Genomic DNA, 20,793 nt, shown 5'->3' with positions numbered 1-20,793 from the left:
TAAAACTTAATTATCTCTGATGAAACTAATGGAAGTAGGGAAGAAAAAAATACTTGGTAAAACTCCTAATATACTTGATTAATCATAAACCCAAGACTCATTATTAATTTTGATTGGAATGCTGAAATGCAGTATACTGGAAAGCATAGATTCAGTTGCAATATGTGCGCTCCCAAGGGGAAGACAAGCTCAGGGAATGCAGCAGGGAATAAGAGCTACAATAAATGGTTCCTTCTGTGCATGTTTAAGCTGATTTGCAAAATCAGAATCTTTAAATTCAACACTTCATAATTTCAGAGTTTGTTCCATTGATTTCCAAGTTATTTAAGCACCCAGACTCAATTACATATTTCTTAAATTACATATCTCTTTGTAATTACACATCAATTACATATCTCTATATTACTATATGCTCTTTTGAAAACATGGAAACACTATTTGAAGTTCGATTTTCCAATGAACACTATAGTGTAACTCTCTCAGGTCTAGAAGCATTAATATCAAATAACCAAAAAACAACATGTTGAAGATTCTAGAAAGGTGGCAGCAATTGTATTGTTTTAATGTCTCAGGACTCTCTTAGTAAGTAGACAAGGAAACTAGACAGCAAAAGCAAAATCTCATAGACATTACAGATACTTGCAACAAAAGTAATTGGGAAGTTATCCCTATAATAGATACATGGCAAAAACTTTAAACATTTGTAAGACCTCTGTGGAATCAGTTTTGAGCAGAAGGAAGGAGAGAAAAGAAATGAGAAACACAAAAATATTTTAAATCTGGAAAATCCAAAGTATTCCACAGTTATTCACTGACAATGGGAGGGGTTTTGCCCAATCCAGTAGTTGGTGAATCTAAGGCATCAGAGGCATTGTCTGAATGAACTGAGGCAGTGCAGTCCCTGTGATCCCACGAAGCTCATCAGTGAGAGCTGACTCCAAGGATAAGACATCACATTGAGGAGAAACTCCTGGCATGGCCAAAATTTAAAAAGCAGGAGGATAACAGAGAGAAAAGAAAAGACAATCAAAATAATATTAAAGGGGGTGGAACAGACGTAGTAAATCTCAGCAAACATGCTGCCGAATATGTATTTTTTTCAAATAACTAGAGTAAAACTATAGAAAAGGGGGTTATACCAAATTAGGAAAGGTACCTGAACCACAGGCCCTTCTAAAAGTTCAGAAAAATAAATTTTACACATGCAAAAATAATCATAAAAGTTGTAGTTAAGCCTTTTATCGAGTGATTATGAGCTAAACAAGAATGAAAAACATAATAATATTCTCGTAGAGTAGATACTAAGTTAAAAGACAGAAATATGAAAGAGAATAAAACTATGACTTATTATTCTAAATGACTTAAATGAATCAGAGATTCTTTAAAACTTTTACTAATTTAGAATGATTTGTATTTTCCAGTAAATATGTCCTTCTTCCTCCTCATCTGTTCTTACCATAGGTAGTGATTAGTCACATCAATTAGCCTGAACTAGACACTGGAAAGCATGATGTTCTTCTTGCTCTTCAACAGCTCTTTATCTCTACTCAGTCACTGAGTTCTGGAAATACTTTCTCCTAAAAATTTATTGAATCTATTTTTTTTTTCCTCTATCTCTAAGTTGAAAACTGTATTATCTCTCATGTATATTAGGGTCACACTCCTTATCTGTGTTCTTATTTTATGGTAGTCATCTCCAGTCCACATGGCAAATTGAATTAATGGAAAATGATCTAAAATAGAATTTAAAAAACTGATATTTATAAAATAATGACTTTAATGACCTTTCATTTTCTCACTATAGTCTGCCTTTTCCATCTCATCGTCCACCATTCCTTTTTATGTATTGTATAGAATACTTATGTTTCTTTGCATAAATGACTGTCTTCCACATTCCTATGCCTTTTTACATTTGGTGTCCTTTTTTAGAGGGCGTCATCCCCTTATTCAGCTGGAAGATTCCAGCTAATACTTTAAGATTCAATTCAAATATCCACCTCTCTAAGATGATATCCTCGACCTGATAGGTAAAAGTTTGACATCTCTTTTCTATCATAGTTTATGGCTATTATTTGTTTACATGCAAATGTTACCCTCCATTAGCTCAGAGGTCAGCACATTTTTCTGCAAAGGGCCAGAGAGTAAATATTTGAGGCTCTGTGAGCCATACAGTCTCTGTCACAACCACTCGACTCTCACTGTCGTGAGAAAGGAGCCATAAACAGTATGTACATGAATGGGCGTGGCTATGTACAGGTAGAACTTTATTTACAACAACAGGGAATCACCTGGCTTTCGGCCCTGGGCCATCGTTTGCCAACTTCTGAGTTAGTTGACTAAGGTTTACATTTGAAGCTTGCTATAAAACATATATGATAAAGTGTTTGTATTTATTATATTTTAAGACACATAGAAGTCTGATCTCCTAAAAAGACCTTGAGTTCCCAAAGGAAACCACTGTCTCAACTGGCTGTTTCTCATCACCAACAGATTCTTGTATATATATTAAAATCAAAAAAGAAAAAAAAAACTAATCCCATGAATTAATTACAAAGACTATACCAAAAATTAGACATAGTGCATTTTGTTATAATATTGTGTAGAAAATATCCCTGAAAAAAAATTGGTTAGGAAATGTACATCTTCATTCTATATGGTCCCTCCCTTTTGAACATCATAAGTTAACCTGTTTGGTTCTATATGGTGTTTTACTCAGAGCACAGCATCATCCCATGTGCCTCACAGGTGTTTTTAGAGGTTCTTTGCTCTTAAGAGTGTTACAGTTTGTTAAAGAACAATGTAAGGACAACAATTCATAAAAATGGCATTTATTTTGATGTATATTTCTTGAGTTTATAGTAGAATAATTTTACTGTAGATATAGTTCCTTTTCTCCTAATGATATTTGCACTGTATGATTTTATGATCACAGCGAGTTTTTCTTGGGTCTTGTGTCAACAATAATCTTTCTAGCCTGCAGGTAGTTATAATTCTCTTCCTTTAAACTAAAACCTAGGAAAGGAGAGATACAGAAAACATTAAAGCGTGTCATATAAAACCTACCACAACAGATTGCTTTATTTTAAAGATCAAAAACCTTAAAATCTAATGTTGTTCTAATTTGAGTACAATAGAGGAGAAGCTATCTAGAGTCTGAATTCTATGTCAACACAGATTTCCCAAGCCCTTCGAAAATGACCTAATAAAGGTTAAGCTAATAAGGCATACCCTTGAAGATTGCTATTAAGTTGAAATGAGGTAATATTAGTTTACTATTTTTCAATCAATATAAGGTCCCGCTGGTATTTTCTTTTCTAAATTTAAATTACCTTTCCTCCTAAGGTTTTCAGGAGGGACATTCAAGTGAAGATGAAGTGATCTTAGTAATCATAAGTATTTCGAGTCTGTTTGAGGGTGTGTGTGCACAAACATGTTTTTAGCATATTCCTAACAACATTTGAAATACATATTTTTTCCACTTGAAATAAGTTTGATAAACTGGCGTATTGATTCCAATTGCTGCTGTAAAAAAAATCACAAAAAGTTTAGCAGTTTAAACAATACAAATGTATTATCCCACATTTCTGGTGGTTAGAAATCCGGTATGGGTCTCACTAGACAAAAATGTAGGTGTCAGCAGCGCTCCTTTCTGGAGATTTTAAGGAAGAATCTGTTTCTGTGTTCATTCATGTTGTTAGCAGAATTCAATTCCTTGCACCTACAGGACCAACAACCCTGCTTTCTTGCTGGCTGTCACCTGAGGACCATTCCCAGCTTTTAAAATTAATCTGCAAAATTTATATATATATATCGGGTTTCTTGACTCATGATTCCATTTCTTCATCTTCAAAGCCAGAGAATACGGGTGGAGTCCCTCTCAAGGTACGTCATTAGGTCCTTCTCTGCTTTCTCTTCTGCCGTTAAGAGTACTTGTGATTACACTGGGCTCACCTGGATAATCTCCCTATTGTAAGGTTGACTGATTAGAGAACTTGATTCTACCTGCATCCTTAATTCCCTTTTGATATATAACGTATTCACAGGGCCCAGGGTTAGGACGTGGGCATCTTTGGGAAACCCATATTCAACCTGCTGCATTTTGTAATTCCTAATATCCACAGTAGCAGCGGTCAACCCAATTACTACCTACAAAACTTAGGGCAAAATAATAATAACAATATAATGCAATGATCATATTTTATATTTTAGGTCCATAATTACCATAATAAAGAAAAAAGGAACCAAAAATAAAACAGATACTTATAAAGGATATTTGATATGGATAGTGCCTGTGTGAGCTGTAGTCAAATTTTATTGCAATTGTATTGTTTGAACAATAATTCATTTTTAAATTTAATTTTAAGAGAAAGTAACATTTACAGTGGTAATTTCTAAAACTGTGAGCCCAGATGTGGTAGCTCATGCCTATAACCCTGGCACTTTGGGAGGCCGAAGTGGGAGGGTCACTTGAGCCCAGGAGTTTGACACTTGCCTAGCAACATGGCAAGACCCTGTCTCTACAATAATAATAATAACAATAATAATAATAAAATAATCAAATTGTGACAACTGCTGAAGTCAAAGAGGGCTTAAGCTGCCTTTTGTGTATTGCAGAATAAAAGTTCTAGTTGTGGTATAAATATGGATCATAAAGATTAATTCTTAGGTAAACATGAAAAGGTTTTATATAACTACCAAAAAAAGTAATATCGAAAAATACATTCCCAAAATTGTTTGTCCTCTGTACTATCTCAATCAATCCATGTCAGAAGACACAGGATTAATTTTAGTTCTATCATTGGCTAGCTTAGTTTTTCATCCTTAAAATTAATTTGTAGAATTTTGTATTGATTATATCTTTCCACCAACAGTAAGAAACTTCTGCCATCTAAGTGCTCCCAAATTTCTGTGAAAACATGGATCAGTAATATGGTAAATAAATGGGCACCCTTATCCAAAACGCTAGTGACCAGAAGTGTTCAGGCATTCATATTTTGAATTTTTTAGACTTTGGAATATTTGCATATACATAATGAGATGTCTTGAGGATGGGACCCAAGTGTAAACATGAAACTCATTTATATTTCGTGTATACCTTATACACATAGCCTGAAGGTAATTTTACACAATATGTACATAGTTTTTTTAAAAAACAAAGTTTTGACTGGGTTTTGACTGTGATTTGTCACATGAGGTCAGGTATAGAGTTTTCCACTTGCGGGGTTGTGTCAGCATTCTAGAGGATCCAGAATTTGAAGCAGTGTAGATTTTGTATTTTTGGAATACAACCTGTACTTTATTTTGGGCATCAAATTGAAGAAAGACTAATATGCTTGAATATGTCCAAGGGGAATGAATAATAAAATAAATAGATCTGACATTTTTTTAAATGTTTGATGAAATTAGAGATGTTTGATCTGGAAAAAAAAAACATTAAGTGACACCTAGTGTTGATTTTTTAAATATTTCATTGACTTTTTTAGAGAATGTTAGTATAACTACTATTCAAGTACTTTACTATATCTTAATAATATGTTGATATTATTATATTATTAAAATGATGTAAGCTGGTTCTCCAAAAAACTGAAGAAGTATGATTTTGGCATTTAGTCATATGCTTAGGAAGACCCTCCATGTGCCACAAATATTCACCAAGTACCTACATTCTACCAGGATGTTCAAGGGCCATGGAACACAGTGGTGAGCTAACAATGCAACCCAGACAAAAACAAAAACAGAATAACCAAAAGAAAAAATACTTCCTCTCAGAGCTTACCTTTTCATAGTACAAATGAAAATGAACAAAATGAATAAGAAAATCATGTAGTATATCTATATTGAAATCTGTTCATTGTTCCTCAATTTTTACTCCAACCTTCTTTCACATAGTGATGGAGACCTCCCTTCAAGTTCTGGAAACATATCTGTCAGTTACAGTTTAGATTTTCCAGCTTCAGTGTTACCTATGTGATTCATGTGCCTAAATTCTTACCAAGGAATTACAAATGAAATGCATATGTATGTGTAACTTTTGTGTCCATTACCTCAAGGGGGTCTCTTGAAAGGTTATGCTTCTGGCACTGGCAGACCAGTGGGTTTAGGCCAAACCCTCTCAAACCATGAGTAACTGGAAAAGCTGGAGAAAGTATAAAATAAAAAGAATCTATTTGAAGACATCAGAGGAGTATCAAGGCCACGATGCTGGATAAAAGAGAACTCCAGAGAGATGAACCTTACATTTGATATCAATATTTACCTCTAAATAATTTGCTATTTACAAACATTAGCTGAGCGGCTGAAGAGCAAACTAAAAGTAGTGGGGAGAGGCTGAGTTCTTAGCAGCTTTACAGGGAAAGAAAATAATAGATCACGCTCTGTATTCCAAGTTTGTTAGTGTCTGTATTTTCTTTGTTTTTGTCACTGTGTACTATATTGCAAGTTTTTTCCTTTGATCTACTTTCTAATTTCCTTATTCTCTTTAAAACCGTGTCTACTTTTCTGTTAGAATACTGCAATAAATACTTGATTTTCATTAATATGTTTTTCTATTTCTAGATATTCTATTTGGTTCTTTTCTAACCCGTAGGTTGCTTTTTACAGTTTTACGCTCCCTAAAGATATTTTCAGGTTTGACTTTCATTTCTTTAAAAATAACAATTACTATTGATTTCCAATTTCTACCAGATGTCTTTGTAGATACTGTCTGTGACATGTTTCAGCTGGTACCTATTTGCTGTACCTTCTGTGCTTGGTAATTATTTTATCTTATTTTAATTTTACTTTAGGCTGCCCATTTGTCTTTGTTAATTACTCTTGAGGCATAAGATGATGATGACACCCTCCAGAGAAGGAATTTAATTAATTAAGTTTGTTTCCTGTACTAGCTAAATCTTATTCCAACTTTTGTCTTTTTGCTCTGTAATTTTCTCAATGAGTATATGTATTAGTCAGTTCTCTCATTGCTATATAGAAATACCTTTGACTGGGTAATTTATAAAGAAAAGAGGTTTAATTTCATGGTTCCATAGGTTGTACAGGAAGCAGGATGCTGGCATCTGCTTGGCTTCCGGGGAGGCCTCAGGAAACTTACAATCATGGCAGAAGGCAAAGATGGTACAAGTGTCTTACTTGGCAGGAGCAGAACTAAGAGAGAAAGTGGAGAGGTGCTACAGTTTTAAACAACCAGATAGCACAACAGTTCAGTCACTCACTACCATGAGTACAGCACGTAGGAGATGGCGCTAACCCATTCGTGAGAACTCCACCCCCATCATCCAATTACCTCCATCCAGGCCCAACCTCCAATACTGTAGATTACAACTGGACATGTAATTTGGTGGAGGAAGATCCAAACCACATCAATATGTTAACATATTTGACTATGATTGTGATTCTGTCAGCTCTTTGATATATATGTTGAGGTTGTTTGGGTCACCCAGTTATAGGGAATTTAGGCTTTAAATCCCTGCAGGAGGTACCTTATAAATACATTGTCTCAGGCAAGTTATTTTTCTAGCTTAGTAACAATTCAATTTTCTTTGTAATTATCTAAATAGTTTCCTTCGGATTCAGCATTACAGTAAAGGACTTCTTTAGTTTTTGTTTCTGCCCTGCTTGTCTCATAAATCCATCAAAACTAATTGTCATCTGTGCATAGTCCAACTTCAAAGTGGCTTCAGTGCTCTTCTTATTCCTCTGGGTTCTGACTTTCTCGTGGATTTTGACCTGGTATTTCCCTTGTATCCTTTAGGGATTTTGAGGAATTAAAATTTATTTTCAATATTTTATGCAGCATTTAATTTTTTTGTTTCTTTAAATAATCTATCAAATTTACCTCCCCAAAATATAAATCCTCTGCTCCTAACTTTATTACTTATTTACTGTGAAAGATTTTCATTCTATGCTTTAAGTTCTTTATTCTATCTTTTTGAATTGCTCTTTTATAACCTGGGGATGTTGGTTGCTTTTGTTTTTTGAATGAATACATTTCCTTCAAAGTACCCCTTAAGTAGCATTTCCTAATTTTAAAAACTTCAGAACATTTTCTACTTAATCCATGGATTGTATTTTTAGATTTCAAACACATTTTTCCTACCAGTCTAATTATTGGTTTCTAACTAATTTCATCGTGGAAAAAAAAAGAGTAAGTTCTATAGGCAACTAATATTTTTAATGAGTTGCGGCTTATGTCATGACCTATAAAAATGTCAATTTTTAGAAATAGAACAGTCCACTGTGTGTGCAAAGTTCTCGCTCTGGCTCTCTCTACATGAGATATATATGTTAGTATAGCTTGTTAATTGTGTTTTTCCAATCTGCTACATATTTTCTGTCTGCTTAGACTATCACTTTTGAGAAAGACATGTTAAAATCATCCGTTATTATTTCTTATACATTTTTCTATGTTTCTGTCAACACTTCTTTTAATGTTAGGAGACCATATTTTTGGGTGTATATACATTCACAGTGATAATATCTTATGCTAGTTTATTTCTTTATCATGTAGTGATTATCTTAGCACTTACTCTTACACCTCATGCTGCTTGATGCCTACTTTTCTTAATATCTCCATGTAGAGTCTTTCTGTCTTATTTTCTTTTAAATATATTTATTTTATGGGACATATGGCTAGATTTTTAATGCAATTTATATCTTAGGGTTTTAGTAGATTATTAGCAATTATTACTACTTATTACAAATATTTCAATTAACTTTTATTTTGACTTTTTCCCTCTTTCTGCAGCCGTTTTTCAATGCACCATTTTTTTTGTTAGTAATGTCTTTCTTCCTTTATTCTTTCTTCTTACATTAGAAGTATAATTTAAATTTAAAGTTTCATTAAATTAACATATGACTTTTTTTTTAATTTTAGCAAAGTTTGCTGTTTTTAACGTTTTCTCTTTTATTCTTGAGTAGAACTTGCAATTAATGTGTTTTGTTGCCCCTTGTATTCCATCACTTACATCACCTATATTATTTGTGCTAAAGTTTAATTCTTAATTTTTAAGCATAAAAATATAAGTATTATTTTTAATAGCCTATAGTTAATTAGATTCAACAGTATGTTTTGCTAATTCTCCTGGGTTTAATTTTTTCCTCAGTAAGTGTGTTCTTTCCCAATAGTTCTTTCTCAGAAAGTTTTTAGGTGGTAAAATGTTTTAACACATTTAAATAATAATGTTCTTATTTTATTCCTGTGTTATTCATTGGAAAATATTATATTTGGCGATATCAGTCCAGATTGACAAATATTTTCCCTCAGCACTTTTGAGGCACAACATCATCCTCTTGCATCTATTTTTGCTGCTAAATACATCATTAGCTTCATTATCACTCCCTTGTAAGATAGCTGTCCTCCTGCGTAACTGTTAGATATTTGTTTCCTTAATTTTCCCCAATATATTATTATAAACAATTTCAAATTCATGGGAAAGTTGAACAAATGTGAGCCGGTGAATGCTTGTATTTCTACCACATATTATGCTATATCTGCTTTATCTCTCTCTCTCTGTCTCCCTCCACACACACACACACACACACACACACACACACACACACACACACGCACACGCGCGCGCGCGCACACACGTACTCCAATATCTATCTTCTTTGGATGACTTGCAAACTTAATCTTAGATTTGATTTAATTAAAAAGTATTGCTATTCATGGCGGGGCACAGTGACTCATGCCTGTAATCCCAGCACTTTGGGAGGCCAAGGTGGGCAGATCATGCAGTCAAGAGATGGAGACCATCCTGGCCAACATGGTGAAAACCAATCTCTACTAAAAATACAAAGCAATTAGCTGGGCGTGGCACATACCTGTAGTCCCAGCTACGCGGGAAGCTCACACAGAAGAATCGCTTGAACCTGAGAGGCAGAGGTTGCAGTGAGCCAAGATCACGCCACTGCACTCCACCCTGGTGACAGAGCGAGACTCCATCTAAAAAAAAAAAAAAAAATCGCTATTATAATTATATTCATAATTAACAGTCTTTTTAAGGTATGATAGAAATGTAATGAACTACGTATTTTAAGTGTAGAATTTCGTAAGTTATGGCTAAATTCATAATCACAATCAAGATAATGAACGTAATCATCCAAAAAAGGCATCCGTGTCTTTGCACAACACATCCCTCAACTCTCCTTCACCAAGCAAACAATTATCTGTTTTCTTACACTACCATTTCCAACGTGTTAGCTTACATTTCCAAAAATTTTATTTTATGATTTATACAGTATGTCTTCTTTCCATCTGGCTTTTTTCACTGAGTGTAATTTTTGTTAGATTACCTTATATTGCAGTGTGTATCAATAGTTCATTATGTTTTTATTGCCGAGTAATATTTCATTATATGAATACACTACAATTTACTTATCCATTCATATGTTCATGGGTATTTGGGTACTTTCCAGTTGTTAGCTATTGCAAATAAAGGTGCTCTGAGTAGTTTTTGTGCTAGCCTTTGCATGGACATATGCTTTCCTTCTTTTGGGTGAATATGTAGTAATGCAATGATTATATTACCTGGTGGTGCATATTTAAATTTTCAGGGAACTGTCAAATTGTTTTCAAAACTATTTTTAGAAATTGCAATGCAAGAGAATTCCATGTATACATATTGTTCCCAATTCTTGTATTTTTAATGTTGATCATTCTAATGTATGTGTCCTGGCACCACTGATTTCTATTAACGACTACAGATGTTGAGTAATCTTTCATGTGCTTAGTTGTCTGTAAAACTTCCATGGTCAATTGCCAAATAAAATTTTTGCTCATTTTTAATTGGATTGTTCCCTTACTATTGAATTTTGAGAATGTGTATTCTGGATTCAACTCTATTCGATGTATGATCTGCAAACATTTTCTTCCAGTCTGGGATAAAAGGTATAGTATATTTACACAGCACACCCCACTGAGGGGCTGAAATGTTCTTTTTACCAATGATAAAAGTAAAGTAGTTACTTAAGTTTGTTCACTCATTTTCTGGGGAAACAAAAGACTAAGACTTATGCTCTGTTTAGATTTAATTTTGAAATTTTGTAATTCTATGGAACACAATATTTATACTAAAATTTAATATATTTATATGTTTTTTAATGTCAGGAGTTTTTACAAGTCATATAAGAAAAATAAGAGATCCTCATCTTTTCAGTGTTACACACAAAAATAGGACAGAAAATACTTTCAGTATCTGCAATTAAACACATCAACATGAATGGAATAATCTAGCAGAGGCCATTATTTAGATACTTAATATTTGATTGAGACAATTTAGTTATTAAAATCATTTTTACTTACTTGTAATGGTGTAAAAGCACATTAGAGCTATATTAAGATTGTAATATCAGGGATATAAAGACAAGAAAATTGAAGAAATCTACATTTCTTCCAGCAATGTTATCATAGCCATTTACTATTAAGTTTTAAAATATGTATTTATTATCAAATAATCTTGTTGAAAGTAAATTAATCACTAATTGAAATAAGTGAGCATTATGTCTTATATAGAAGTTGATCAAGTTATAAGAATTCTTTCTGTTTGGTTGAAATATTCCATCTTAATATTTAATTGAGGGTATGAACCTTTACAATTGCCCTTTCTGCATCATACAAGGTATTCAAAATGATTGAGGACAGATTGAGCCAGTGGGTAGGAACATTGCCTGACCTTGAGTAATTGCTTAAATCCAAATGGTAAACTTGTTGTGGTTGCTAATAATAAAGTCTGCCTTAGTCTTCCTCTATACTCTGTCATTTTTATAGTCTCAGTGGACAATATTTTTTCAAGTACTTCACTAATCCACAGAATTCCTGAATTCTGCTCACTGTTTAGACCTAAAGATATTTTCTCTGTTCTTCCCTCTTGACTGATGTCCTTCCATTTTACATTCATTAAGATTGTTCTCCATACAATGGGCTTGCAGTTTTCTTAAGAGAAAACTCTTTACCTGCTTAACAGTTACTTTTAAAAATGGAGGGTTAATACAAGTATTGAATTCCAATTTGTCTTTTTTTTTTTTTTTTGTAGGAATCATGCTATTGAGGAAATCAAAGACTCTCCCTTGTCTGATAATATTATGAGTCTAAAATTAAAAGACATTTAATACCTATAAGGTCTCATTGTATTTCTCTTACTGCATCTCCAACAATTGTTTTCATATTGATATCAATATTAATTTATTCACTGATACTTAAAAATTGTGCTTTCCTGTTCTTCCCCATCCCACTCCTTTTACTTGGCATTATTTAATACTTACGTCCACTCTCACTAGTCTTTCATCTCCATTTCCTTTTCTCTTAAATTTGATGTTTATATTTGTTTACACATTTAAAGTACCTATTTAAAATTCTCAATAATATAATAAAATTTTGATTTCTTGCTCCCTTCTGAATATATTGAATCTTTATTATCTAAAAATCAATAAAAATCCAGATCTTACCCTTGACCCCTTCTTTTTAACCCATTTGTTATTTAATACTCTAAATATTTCTAAGATATTAAAACATAAAATTCATTTACTATTTACTTATATCTGAAAACCACAATCTGCTGTGTTTTCTTCCAATTGATTCCAACAGCTGAAAACCACTGTCTGCCTTATTATAATGATGTAGATATTTTTCTTTGAAAAGTCAAGCAGTGGGCTGGCATTACAGCTTTTCCTATGTGGGGTCACAACCCCCATGACACTCAGGGAAGAACACGTTGGCAATGTCAAACACGTCCTCTTTCCTTGCACATCATCAGTAGTTTCATAACATGACACATTTCTGTTCTTCTTAGATTCATATATTAGTTTCTTGAAGATATTTATTGGTTTTGTTTTTCTCAGTGTTTCTAATTCTATTATTTTCATTGTTGAAAGAAGAAACATATGCCCTCTTCAATAGATTCCTTCAATATTCCAGCACCTGAAAGACTTCATCTCTTGAATAGAATCTACTCCATTTTTCTATTGACATTTTCCTTACTGCTCAGGAATTTCTTGTTTACATTTGTCCTGATTATTACCAGGCTATCTAGAAAGTTATTATTTTAAAATTTATTTGCTTTGAACTCCTTACTTAACTCTGAAACAGGAGAGTTCCTTGACCTGTGAAGGGGTTGGCTTGTTTACTCAGCCCACAGCTCTCAACCAGTCATGGGAGTGAGATCAAGCAAGTGAGCGTCTAGGAGTTGCCAGCAACCCCTAGAGGCCCAGAGGGTGTGTGTTACTTGCTGCTTTTTTAGTTTTGCCGTCCACAGATGGCTGAAGTGTTAGCCCAGTGGAAGGTCAGTGTGACAGCCTCCTTCACCTGCATTTGGGACCTTGTCTGGCTTCCAGGAGGAATCAGGTCACAGGAACAAATTGAAGGTGGTAAATGTGTAGGATTTTTATTACCGATGAAAGTGGCTGTCAATGGGATGGGGAGCTGGAAAGTGGATGGAGTGGGAAGGTGGTCTTCCCCTGGAGTTTGGTTATTTCCAGCTGAAGTCCTCTCTAAGGTTCCACAGTCAAGCCATCCCTCTGAAATCAAGCTGCTTCTTCTCTTCCCTCCTTCTCTACCACTCTGCTGCTAGTGGAGCCTGGGGTTTTTGTGGGTTCAGGATGCAGGGCAGGGCAGGCCAGGGTGGTTTTGGAAAAGGCGACATGCGAGCAAGAAAACAGGAATGCATGTTCTCACTTTGGGCCATGGGTCCAGGCTTGAGGGTGGAGCCCTTACCAGGGACCCTGCCCTTTTCTACCCAGTATTTCCCTGCCTCCTGTCTGTATCAAATCCATCATTTTTAAAACTTCCACGCCTACATCTTGTGACTGCTAATTTTGTTTTGTGTAAACAGATCCTCATGTAACCTTCTCCAAAATGATATGTGAGAGATACATTTTCTGATTTCTTATGTTTCTCAAAACTGCTTTATTTTGCTATTTCTACTGATTGATTTCTTGGCTGGACATATGATTCTAAGTTAAAAATATTACTGCCTCAGAACTTTGAAGTAATTGTTACCTTTTTTAGTACCAAAGTTGCAGATTTAAAAAAATCTGCTGCATTTATGACATCTATTGATTAATATTTTTTCTTAGTATTCTCTGGATGCTTTTGGAATGTTATTTTTATACATGGTGTGCTGAAATTCCTCAACTATGTCAGTGATGCACCTTTGAATTATTATTTGTATATTGAGCTCAGCAATCAGTGGGCCCTGATATATCTACAGCTAGGTCACCAATCTTCAGCCCTGGAAGGTTGTTTCAGATTATTTATTTAGTAGTATCGCTTTTTTTTTTTTTCTTAATGTTCCCCTTTTGAAATTCCTGTTGATTAGATATTGAGCAATCTGGACCTACTATTTACCTATTCATTTTGTTTTATAGGTTTTCTCTTTTTTGTATTTTCAGGTGTATGTTCCAGAAGAACACCTCAAATTTTCTTTTAATCTTCCTATAGATTTTCATTTTTAATTTGTTAACATAGTTTTAATTTCTAAAGTTTTACTTTTTCTGAGAGCTATGTTTTTTTATTCAGTCCTGTTCATGACTCTTGTTTTATAAGAGGCATCATCTAGAAATCTTCTGAAGACATTATGTGTTTTAAGATTGTCTTCTATCTGTGAATGATCTCTGTTTTTTCTTGGGGCCACATTTTTGTGTAATTGACTGTTTTTCTCCTTTCATGCTAATTTGCTTTATATGTCTAGTAATCTGGTTTTCCATTCAAATGAAGAAGTAAAGGATTAGATTACTTGAGTTGTTTGTCACATATCTCTTAAGTTGTTGGGTGTTAAGGCTAGAATTTTCCATTAAAATTTTTTTATTGAATAAGGACATTCAATAGGGTAGTACAGAAGCACAGCTTGTTAATTGGCAAACTCTCTTTCATACTCAAATGGTGTAGAACTGTCTTTAAAATGGAAGGCCCCACAGTTTCAGAATTAGAAGCACTTTACTTTGGAATAATAACACACATTCAAGCAAGGTTTATTCTATCTAGAATGTTCTTTCTAATTGTTTTGAGATGGACTTACAATTCAATCAAGTTCCTGTCCGCCACCCTCGTAACTTTCTTTTTACGGTCATGGAAAATGATGCCTCTTTGTATTTTGTCACATTTTCAGTCCTATTATTATCTGTGCTCATTCCAAGTAGAAAAATTTTCTGAGTTCAAGCTATCCAATTCAGGCTATCCTATTTTTGTATCTGTCATCTGCTGTATTAGAATTTGAGAAATATATTCTATTTGAATTTTATCAATATGATTTCATCTTTTACTTTTATAAAATTTATAGAATTTCCCCCAATATGTGTGCCCTCCACCCACTTTTTTTTTTTACAGTTATGGGTTTATCCCCATTTTAATCATTTATGATTTCTATAGTCTTGGAGGTAAAATCTAGACTAACACATATGCGTAATCTGCCATATTTCTATGTAAGTATAAAGTATATATTATTCTTAATTATGAATTGGTATGAATAAGAACTTGAAAGTTGTTTATCAAAATAATTAAAACTGTAAATGTGGAACTTGCAATTTTATTTTAGCAATTTATACTAGATGTTAAAATTTTATTCATATATAGAGTTACATAGATGTTCAATGGAGGGTTATTATAAAAGTTACATCAGTAAAAAAGATTTAACAAAGGGAGAGTATGTCATTAAAATATGGCACATATAATTTTAAGCTACAGAACTTATTTTTATAGTTGTACTCAATATTCAAGCAGTAATTTTCAGTTCCTTCTACTTTATCATAAATATTATTTTTATAACATTATTTGATTACATTTACATTTCTTATTCATTTGGTTTATATTTAAATTGTAATTATTAACATAAGAATTTAAGACAGTGTAACAGAACAAATAAAATACAAGTATGGCTGGCCATAATAAATTTAAATATGCAAAGTTAATCTTACAGAGGCAGAGAGGATAGATACTAGCAGGAATGTGAGATACACTGATTTATAAAATGATGATCAAAGTTTGGTTCAGCAATAAATAGAAGGTTAGACAAAAAATGATAACTTTTTGCATGAAATGAAACTTAAGCAACAATCTACCATGTGATTAATATTCAAAAATGTACTATTATATATATAATTTAACCTGATATGACGTAAGTCTTAGAATAATTGCTTTAAAAGTAATGCACTAAAAAAACAAAGAAAAAAGAAACAAAACAAACAAAAAACACTATGCTTCTAAAGAGCTCTTACATTGACCCTATTATTTTGGGCAATAGTTTACAGTTCATCAAAGGACTGTCTTCAATACAATACAATGATGCCCTATTTTATTTTTGGAGAAACTGTATCTCTTTGAGTGGAGTCTCACACCTTCTGCTATTTTTCTCAAAATCAAACACTGTGTCAAGGGTTTCCAGGTTTGGAAGAGTTTTCTGGCTCAATACAATGCTCTGCCAGACCCTGACTTCTCTCATGGTTTTGTAAACTCAGTTTCTAAACCTATAGCCACAAGCCTAGATTTTTCCATTCTCTGTGGATGAGTTTTCATGTGATACACTTAGGTTTCTTTTTTTTGCTGATGGGCCTTAAATTGAAAGCACTCTAGTCTCCTCTACTTTCTTTAGCTTAGTATGTCACAAATGAGAAGTAGAAGACTACACCTTTTGGATTCCTCAAGTCTCCAGTTTTCTTGTAAAACTTGATTCAGTACTTCTCCGGAGCTCAGTAAGAGGAAAACTTTCAATGTGTTGCCATTTCAGGATTTTGAGGTGAATTCCATATAGACTTTAATTGAGCCAGAATGTGAACAAGATGAAGAAATAAAAATTGTGTTTTCAGATATTCGCTGCTTACGGGAATTTTATTTATTATATAATATATGATTTCTGTGTTTTTCAGTTTGGGCTATTATAAGAACGTATTACACACCAGGTGGCTTACAAACAGAAGAAATTTTTCTAACAGTTTTAGAGGCTGGAAGTCTGAGATCAGGGTTCCAGTATGGTCAGGTTTTGGTGAGATCCCGCTTTCAGTTTACAAACTGTCAACTTTTTCTTGTATCCTCATATGGCAGAATGAGAGCAAGCTAGCTCTCTGGCCTCTTCATTTAAGGGCACCAGTCCTATTTGTGACCTAATCTGCTCCCAAAGGCCCCACCTTCAAACACCATCCCATTGGGGATGATATTTCAACGTTTAAATTTGTAGGGGACACATATATTTAGTCCCTAACAAGATATTATTTATTACATGGGATATATCTCATGTATTATGTATGATATATATATTATGTATGATATATAATGTGATTTTCCCATCCAACTTTTTATTGGAATAATTACATATACAAGCAAGATGAAATATTAGCCAAGAAAGAAAGAAATGGGACCCAGATAAAGTAAATCCAATAGAAACAACTTGTCAAGCTGTATCTGAAAAATACTAAAAGAATATCTAATAAAATAAAAATCATTATTAATTTTCACAAAGTTGCTACACAAGGACAATGTAAAACAATGAATTGAATTTCTACATACCATCCAGTTAATAAATAAAAATTGTAAAAGTCTATAATAATCACAGTAATAGTTATAGCAAATATCTAGAAATGGTGCTACATTTATGTATGTCTTCATAAAAAATTATGAAACAAATTGAGATAATTTAAAGAACTAAGAAAATGTACAAAGTGTGTTACAATCATAGATTTGAGGACAGTAATTTAAAGATGGAAATTCTCCTTAAACTTCTTCTTAAATTAAATACAAATTCAATCAAAATTGTCCCAACAATGTATTTCTATATATTTTGGTATTGATAGAAATTTGTAATTGTATTCTATATTTTAAGTGGATATGCAAGTGGCTAACACAGCCAAGCAGTCTTTTAGGTGGGAAGACTTGCTCTACTCATAATGAAGCTATACTAAGACGATGTGGGAATAGTACAAGTACATAATAAGGAGCCTCCAGACAGAGTCTAATATACATAAACACTTGATTTATACATAAACGTAGCCCAGAATAACTGTAGACAAAGGTTTGACGGAAAAGTAGAACTTGAACCATATGTCGAACCTACACAAAATTTCATGTCAATTTCATGTCAGTATATCTAACTGTGGAAATTGAAATAACAGATAATCTAGAAGATTATGTAGAAGTTAACCTCATTATCCTGGGTTAGGCAAAATTTCTTAAGGTGTTCTTAACCTAATGTTTCTCAAAGTTATTTCACTAGAAACTGTGTGTGTGTGTGTGCGCGCGCGTGCGTGTGTTTAACACATTAATATATTGGAAAAATATCTTTTTTCTGAGACCCTTTGGGAAAAGCTTACCTTCAGTTTTGTTTTCTTATCAAATTAGCACCGGATAATCACCAGAATTAAAGGACCGTGATTATCAGGTGAAAAACTTTACAAGGGCCGGGCGCGGTGGCTCAAGCCTGTAATTCGAGGCGGGCGGATCACAAGGTCAGGAGATCGAGAAATCCTGGCTAACACCGTGAAACCCCGTCTCTACTAAAAAAATACAAAAAAAACTAGCCAGGCGAGGTGGTGGCGCCTGTAGTCCCAGCTACTCGGGAGGCTGAGGCAGGAGAATGGCGGAATGGCGGGAACCCGGGAGACGGAGCTTGCAGTGAGCTGAGATCTGGCCACTGCGCTCCAGCCTGGGGCACAGAGCAAGACTCCGTCTCAAAAAAAAAAAAAAAAAGAAAGAAAAACTTTACAAGAACAGTTCAGGGTATAAAGCCTGACTCCAATCTGATAAAAACATCAAAGCAGGAAACTGCCAAGGAGATCATAAGATAATGAATTTTGGCTGTCCGTCAAGATTGATTTCTAGTGTAACAAGGTTAGCTGCAGTCAAGCATATACGGAGCAACTTATGTCATCGAGAAACATTAACCAGGGAATTGCATAAAATTTCGTTTAGCTTTTCTGGAAGATGTTAGTAGTAGAAAAACAGTGATTAAAAAGCGTATTTGCAGCGGCGTCTGGGAGCGGGCCCGGGGAGGCTGAGGGGTTCGGGGATTCAGAGGGAGGGAGACCTGCCTCGGGGGAACCAGAGGGATGCCCTGGCCTCCGCGGAGACCACAGCGGAGAAAGAAAGATCAGCTACAGAGTTGCGCCAAAGAAAAAAGCCAAAGTCTTCAGAAAATAAGGAATCTGCTAAAGAAGAGAAAAATCAATGACATTGCAATTCCTGAAAGAGCTCCAAAACGAGCTTGAACGGGGAATCATGTTTCAGAGTGACAGTGCCATTTATTAGACCTATCGTAAAGATATGGTAAAGGCACCTTCATTTGAAAGAGGTGTTTATGAACTGGCACACAATAACCGAACTGTATCTCTGAAGATTCTAAATGCAGTGCAGCAAATGTCTCTATATCCGGAACTTATTGCCAGGGTTTTATGTCAAACCACTGGTAGCAACAAGATTATTGAGCCAGTGTATTTCTATACTGGCGCTGTTTTTGGATTGCAAAGAATATATGTTACTGCATTATTTGTTACAAGTTGGCTTATGAGTGGAACATGGCTAGCAGGAGTGCTTACTGTTGCATGCCTCATCATAAGAGGGTAGTAAATACAACAAGAATGGAATACTCTATTCCTTGAAGAGAAAACTGGGCACTACCATATTTTGCATGCCAAGTTGTGCCCCTACAGGCTATTTGAAAAAGCAACTGAAATACTTATGGAGAGAGGTTTTACTACTTGTTGATAAGTGCTTCAACTTACATATTTATGATGATGTGGTGTATGGCCGCTATCTCCTGTTTCTTCAAGCAGTCTCTGTATTCCTGCTCGGTATCTTGCCACTGGAGCAAAGTGACAAGGTTTATGAAGTTTATAAAATCTACATATTTTCTCTCTTTCTGGAATTTTTACTGCAGTTTGGGAATCCAGCTGTGTTGGTATTTCCTTTGTTAAGTTTACTAGCAGCCTTAATGCTTGCTAAGTGCCTTCAGCTGAATGTGAAGAAAGAAACTTTTGTAGCTAAAACGATGAAAGTGATTAATTTTTACTTGGTGTGTCCTCTGACAGTGACATTGAATATTATAATGAAGATGTTTGTCCAGCACAAAGAACATGGGCACATGCTCAAATTCCTTGAAGCGAAATTTGGGCTAAATATGACTAAGAATTTTACAGTAATTTGGCTCCTCTGTCAAGAATTCTGGCAGGCACCTTCTCAAGACATTTTTTTTATTTTTATTTTTTGCAATTGACACCCTTCTTTATTACCTTTCTATATCCCAGTGTTAATTATTTGTTTTCTTTCTATACTGCAAGTTATTTTTAGGAGAATTAATACTAAGTTCCTGACAGAAACTGTTATTCTTGACGATGGATGAATTGGAGAAAGGCCAGAAATAATTTATCATCTAATTCATACTATTTTATTGGGTTCTCTTGTGATGGTTATAGAAGGCTTGAAGTACATCTGGATTCCTTATGTGTGCGTGTTAGCAGCATTTGGTGTATGTTTTCCTTAACTTTGTATGACACTTTTCAAGTGGCTTCAATTAAGAACCATACACCCAATATTGTTGGTGGTTTGCAAAGAAGGTGACACGCTAACCTCCTCAAAATATGGGTGATTTTGTCATGAGGTCAAAATTAACTTTCTCCATATGTGAATTACTTCACTAGAGTTTACTGGATCAGATCCTACTTTGTATATAAAATCAACCCTGTGATATCCTTCCAATTTTGAAGAAATAACAGAGCCTTCATTTCAAAGACTACCCGAAGTAGAATGCAGTTTTCTTCCACCTACTCAGTGTCTTTTGCAGATTGGAGTATGGACATTTGAAATATTGCTACTTCTTT

The 20,793-nt window shown here is 34.2% G+C and overlaps 1 pseudogene; it reads left to right on the top strand.

Moving 5' to 3' along the window:
- Positions 1-16,101: 16,101 nt before the first annotated feature.
- On the top strand, positions 16,102-20,561 carry LOC126950785 (probable C-mannosyltransferase DPY19L4; annotated as a pseudogene).
- Positions 20,562-20,793: the final 232 nt, after the last annotated feature.

Source organism: Macaca thibetana, chromosome 3, assembly GCF_024542745.1.
Source record: "Macaca thibetana thibetana isolate TM-01 chromosome 3, ASM2454274v1, whole genome shotgun sequence".
NCBI lineage: Eukaryota > Metazoa > Chordata > Mammalia > Primates > Cercopithecidae > Macaca > Macaca thibetana.
This window is presented reverse-complemented; position numbering and strand designations above follow the sequence as displayed.